Below are 6175 nucleotides of genomic sequence, written 5' to 3' on the forward strand. Positions count from 1 at the left end.
AGAAGTAACCGAGTCGGGGTACCACAAACCCGTCATACACATCTACTAGGACCCTAAGTCTACTTGGTCGTGAAGGTAGTCGACCCAATACGTCTTGAAATTCCCGGTCAGCAATCCGTGAATTGCATCATCCATGGGAATCTCGGTAGCCCTAAGGTCAAAGGAAGGAAACTCTATCATATGACTACAAGCTAGAGCTCCAAAAGGTGGGACTTATACCTGCCGAAATAACAAGGATGCCTCATGAAAGAAAGAGAAGTGGAGGTTTATGTGGAGGTTTAACTACAAAGCTAAAAACGCTCTATACAAAAGGACATATATCCCGTCTGGGACGGGGAGCCTTCTAACACCCTAGGCGCACTAGACACCACTTATAATAAGACATGCTGGGCCAGTCAAGTTGGAAAAGTACGGGTACTCCTCCTCGGGACATGCAAATATGAATGCAGTTATCTAGAACAGTCCTATGTATTGTGGATGCCCTATTAATATATGCAAGAAAGTAAATGTTGTAATTTTTAAATCCTGAAAATTTTTAAATCCTGGTAATTTTTAAATCCTGAATATTTTAATCCTAGATTTTAATTATCTTGAATATTTTATTTAGGATTTTGTAGAAAAATTACAATTTTAGAGCACTTAATGAGCCTATGTTGTATCGTGAAATCCTAGATAAAACACAGAAAGAAAACAAAGAAAGCACATGCAAGTGCAGACATGCAACATGATACAAAAAAAACAAAACAGGTCAAACCAAAATAATAAACAGGTCAGTGTCGCTGGGTCGGCAACATATTCCAGAAAAGAAAAAGGCGGTCGTACTCCGCATATACATTCCCGGTCCTAATTCTATACATCAATATAAAATGCAGAATTAAGATACGGGGCACGAGCATTTGCTCCTAGTCCCCTCCACGTGGTTCCCGTGCTAACGTCTCGAAACCCGTGCCTGTACCTTATTTCTACTACAGGACTCTCCTAGACTCTAAAAATACATAGAGAAAAGAAAAAGACTCAATCATGCATAGAAACAAGTGTCAGCGGGAAAACTCACATGCACATAACATGTCATGAGCCATGCCTTAAAAGTGGGGGGAGCTAATAACACCTGCAAAAAAAAGGGTCAGAAATCATTACTTGCTCCCCGCCATAACGGTACCTATGTGTGTGCACATAAATAGGCATGACTCCTTGCAGAAGAACGCCCTAACACACTACCATACATATGCAACATACAGACACACCACAAGTGTGTCTAAAAATACATAGAGAAAAGAAAAAGACTCAATCATGCATAGAAACAAGTGTCAGCGGGAAAACTCACATGCACATAACATGTCATGAGCCATGCCTTAAAAGTGGGGGGAGCTAATAACACCTGCAAAAAAAAGGGTCAGAAATCATTACTTGCTCCCCGCCATAACGGTACCTATGTGTGTGCACATAAATAGGCATGACTCCTTGCAGAAGAACGCCCTAACACACTACCATACATATGCAACATACAGACACACCACAAGCATAATGCAAAAGAAAGATACCTGTCTAGGGCAACCAATCCAACCGAGAACAATAACCAAGTATCAAAAAGACTACCTAGCACCCTAAGTCCTAACCTAGCACACAATCTAACGAAAGGTGGGTTAACCTAGTATCTAAGTGAGGGGTAAGTCTAGGTATGACATGACTTTGACGGGGTCACTTTACTGGCCCCATCCTAAGGATCAAAAAAATCTAAAGAGTGTGACAAAAGGGATGACACTAGTTAGATTCATTGGATTCTTAGCATAATCATACTCATGTCAGTCCCGATGACTTAACTCCTATTGCTCATTGGGATTGACCCAACAAACAATGCTCGTTAGGGCATCGCGACCAACACGAGAGTCACTCTCCTAACGGGTTTGACTCGCTGTCCATGCAAACATGCAAATGCATATGATTAATCAAAACACAAGTGATGATTACACCATGGGGTAGGGATTCAAACAAAGGTGAGCATACTGTAGTGGCAATGACCCTAAGAAGATGGGCATGCCGTGGTGGCAGTGTGCCCAAGAGGTATGCTGATAAGGCAGTGACCTGTAAAGAGTAGGCATGCCGTGATGGCAGGGGCCCCAGAAAGATGGCGATGCCGTGGTGGCGGCGACCCCAAAAGATATGCTGATAAGACAATAAAAACAAAGGTGGGCATACCGTAGTGGTAGTGGCCCCAAGAAGATGGGTATGTCGTGGTGGCAACAACCCAAAGAGATATGCCGATAAGGCAGTGATCTGTAAAGAGTAGGCATGCCGTAGCGGCAGGGGTCCGAAAAGAGAGTATACCGGTAAGACAGTGACCCAGTGGTAGGCATGTCATAGCGGCAGAGGCCCGAAAAGAGGGTATACGGGTAAGACAGTGACCCGAAAGAATGCAACTCAAGTAGACAATATCGATCATGCAAACAAACATATACATGCACATGCACAACATGCAAAGGAGCAAGCGATAGGTCGATTGGGATGGAGCATCCGGTCAAACTAAAGTGTCGTGCTAACCGGGCTTGGGTAGCTGACTGAAACACAAGTGATGTGACGGGTTCGAGATAACCGATCGAGACACAGATGGTAACGACTGGTCCGGGAGGACCGATTAAGACACATGTGGTGCAGGTGCAAGTGCAAATGCAAGGTGCGAAGTGCAAGTGCAAGTGCAAATGCGATATATGACATACAATATGTAACATGCAAGACATGCACATGCAAATAATGAGATGCATATGACCACATATGATAGCGAGTCACGCTCGTACTAACGACATCACCAAGGAAACCTAATGTTTAGACCTTTTGATATGCGACATTGATAGGCGCCACCGCCGCCTCTTACTTTGGTGAGGAAATGTGAGGAGTTTCTCCCTGGATTTCCGAGGGGAAAATTTTCCACGACGTCACGAAATGGGCTAGCTATAAAGCTTTTTTTTATTTTGTGAACTCCTCCAGACTTTGCAAAGCGAGAAAGCTACAAAGCTTCTCTCACTTTATCAAGTCCGACCTCCCAACTTCTCCAAGTAAAGTTGGGGAAACCCAAAGCAAGGAGAGTGAGGGACTCCGACCAATCGGGATGAGTGAGGGACTCCGACCCATCGGGATTTGTGCTAATACTCACAACAAAATGGAGACACTCGGCTCTACGGGGGGTGTTTGGTTACGCACAGGAAGTCCTAACCTAACGGCTCGATCTAGAAAAACCAACGATCCATCACACAGACACATCGTTGCGCCAACCCTCGCCGGTGCACGCACCCCGTGTGGGCGATCGAACCCACACGCTTAGACATCGCTAAACCTAGGCTAGCTAGGAGTTTAGGGGATCTCACCACCGCGAAGGTTGCAGAAGCGTTCTCTTTATGCTGAAGGAAAACCCACATTTCCGACAAACCCCGGCGGTGCTCCAGTCCGTGCGCTAATTGTCTTGCAGATCATGCACAGAACAATAAAAGAGGCAATGAGGGACACAAAATACCCAAAATAAATGATAAAATCATATGAGTGCAAACGACACATATACCTTCGTAGCAGGGGTCGCTCGACAATGGTGAAAAGGGGAACCCACAAGGATGCCGGTGCATGGAATAAGTCCGACGGGAAGAAGCGTCGGCGAAGGCCTTCCCCTCGAGGCGGAAGACCCTCACACTTCCTCGAACAACGACTTTGCTCGCTGCCCGGCGACGTCGAAGTATCAAGTCGTCAACGAAGTGGAGGACTTAGCTCGCTGGCGGTGCGCACCGGGAGCGAAGAAAGCGCGGGAGAAAACTCCAAAAAAATTGAAGCCTTTCTTCACCGTTTTAGTCTGGTGAAAAACACAGCACCGACAAGACAAATTCCGGCGAGATGAAGGAAATCCGGTGAAAAATACATCACAGACAAGGTAAATGCCGGTGTGATGAAGAAAATCTGGTGAAAAATACAGCACCAAGGCAGGGTAAATGCCAGCGAGATGACGTAAATCAGGCGAAAATCCGGCGAAGTTAGCGGGGTCTTCTTTTTCGCGGAAGTAAGAGAAGGATGAACCTTCTCGAAAGGGAGAGCGGGCCGAAAGGGAGAGCGGGAGAGGTTGCGATCCAGGGAGAAAAGTTGCGATGCTTTCTTTTTTTTATTATTATTTTTTTTAACAGGTGAGATATATAGGAGAGGGATGGGGTTGATAAGAGAGAGAGAAATGTTTTTTTTTTATTATTACCGTGAGGGATAATAGGGGAGAGAGGGGGGCTTTTTTTATATTATTAATTTATTCTTGTATAATATTATAATATTATAATAATAATGATATTATTAATATTATAATATATATCCCATATTTCAGGCCGGAAATGTACACAGCGAAGTGGACGTTATTTCTTACTAAAGTCAATGTTCTAGACGCATCAGTGTGGTTCGTTTCGTGATTCGGGGTCTTCCGGAAAACTTCGCTGATGATCGGGCCAATCGAGTCAAATTCGTGTGCGGCGTGATAACTAAATTTCGTTGATCACAGGTGAACACTCTACACCTATGACATCCAAAAATTGATGCCAACACAAACTTACAACTTGATTTGCTTATAACATTCCACTAATGTAAACCAACAAAGCTCCATTAATGCAAACCCACAAAATGCTAAGGTTCAGCTCAGCAGAACTTTAAACGTTTCTAACGATTGAATTGGGTTGAGGTGGGTTGAAAAATATCATAAAGGCAAAAAATGGAGATAGCTAATCTATTTTCATATTTAATGATCTCTAGTTTAATGGTTCTAAGAGTCTTTATGAGTTCGTATGCTATATTTAGCTTGCTTCATAGTGACAACATTACCTTTAGTGGGGGTGGTTCCCTTTTGACTCCCTCATATGTGGCTAAAAATCTCTACTTCAATCTTATTATGAGTGTCACTACTTAGAGAAAAGGCACTTCATTCTCAATTTCATATTCTCATTTTGATCAAATTTCCATGGTTTAAAGGTTTTTTTTCTTATGTATTTCGTCTGCACTTGGTTGACTTGTTTGAGTATCTTAAAACTATAGGTAATTTAGGGGTCATTTGATTCTTTTTTAGTTTTTAGTTTTTGCTTTTAGTTTGTTTTATTTTTAATTTATTTGCAGTTTTATATAAAATAAAGAGTTGTTTAGTATTCTTATTGATTTAGTGTTTTTTTTTTCTTAATAAGTTTGATTTTACACATTTTTTCAAAAAAAAAAAATATATTCTCACAGCCTATAAGTTTGATTTTACACATTTTTTCAAAAAAAAAATATATTCTCATAACCTTTTTTAGTCAAGACAACAGTAAATGCTAAATAAACAGTCAAGGACCCGTAGATTTACATTTGATGGAAGAGTTTTATAGCTTTCCCATAGCGCCATGACTTCGTTGATCAAAAATCATAGCTGAATTAGACCATGTTTGTCACAGGCATAAGGTCATATACAATCTTTGCGTAAGATATGACTTGCACGTGAAGTTCATTCCACCAGCAAGCTGCTCACAAAAAAAATCCAAGTTTGAGTATTTAAACAATGGTGTATCCACAAATCCTTCTGCCTCTTCGAAGACTCATCACGTTGGCTGCAGTTGTTAATTGATTGCTCAAGCTGGCTAACCTCGATCAGACATAGGCAACCACACCATTTGTGGGAATAAAGCATAAGCCTTGCTCTGATTGAAATGAATGGCATTGGAGAAAAAAAAACATGAGCTTTGGTTTTGAAGGAAGGAAGCGCCGACATCGACGTCAATTTAATAAAAAAAACCTAAAGGTGTCACCATTGGCATCTCCCAAAGGGGGAGACGGGGGAGTCTCCTGAGTGGTAACCATTGGTTTCATCTTTTGATTTTGTACTACTTTTATTTTCAAACTTTTTTTTTTTCCTTCTAATTTTTGGGCATAATTTGAGTCCTGGTTCCAAACGTTAAGTTGATTATATTAGTTGTTTTGTTTTTAATATTGAGCTAATTTGTCTCTTCGATGTAAACTTATATATCATTTTTCTTGTTTGTGAGTGTTAAACCTAGAATTGTGAGCGAATCACACCCAAAATATAGAGTGTAAAGGAGGGAGGCTGTCAATAATATAGTCTCGTGCATTTTTCCAAAAAAGTCTTCCCTTTACATGAAACTATCTTATATTTATAGTAGATAGGAAAATGTTGTGAAAT

General features: G+C 41.5%; 1 protein-coding gene across 2 annotated transcripts in view; it reads left to right on the forward strand.

Annotated features, from left to right (window-relative positions):
- Positions 1–5964, forward strand: part of LOC110029796 (pentatricopeptide repeat-containing protein At4g02750-like) — a 14211-nt gene extending 8247 nt beyond the window's left edge. For both annotated transcript variants that reach the window (XM_020732241.1, XM_020732242.1), the window contains one exon: positions 5433–5964. The gene's annotated coding sequence lies outside the window, so the exon portion shown is untranslated. The remainder of the gene's footprint in view (positions 1–5432) is intronic.
- The last annotated feature ends 211 nt before the right edge of the window (positions 5965–6175 follow it).

This window comes from Phalaenopsis equestris, unplaced genomic scaffold, assembly GCF_001263595.1.
Source record: "Phalaenopsis equestris unplaced genomic scaffold, ASM126359v1 Scaffold000604, whole genome shotgun sequence".
Classification (NCBI taxonomy): Eukaryota; Viridiplantae; Streptophyta; class Magnoliopsida; order Asparagales; family Orchidaceae; genus Phalaenopsis; species Phalaenopsis equestris.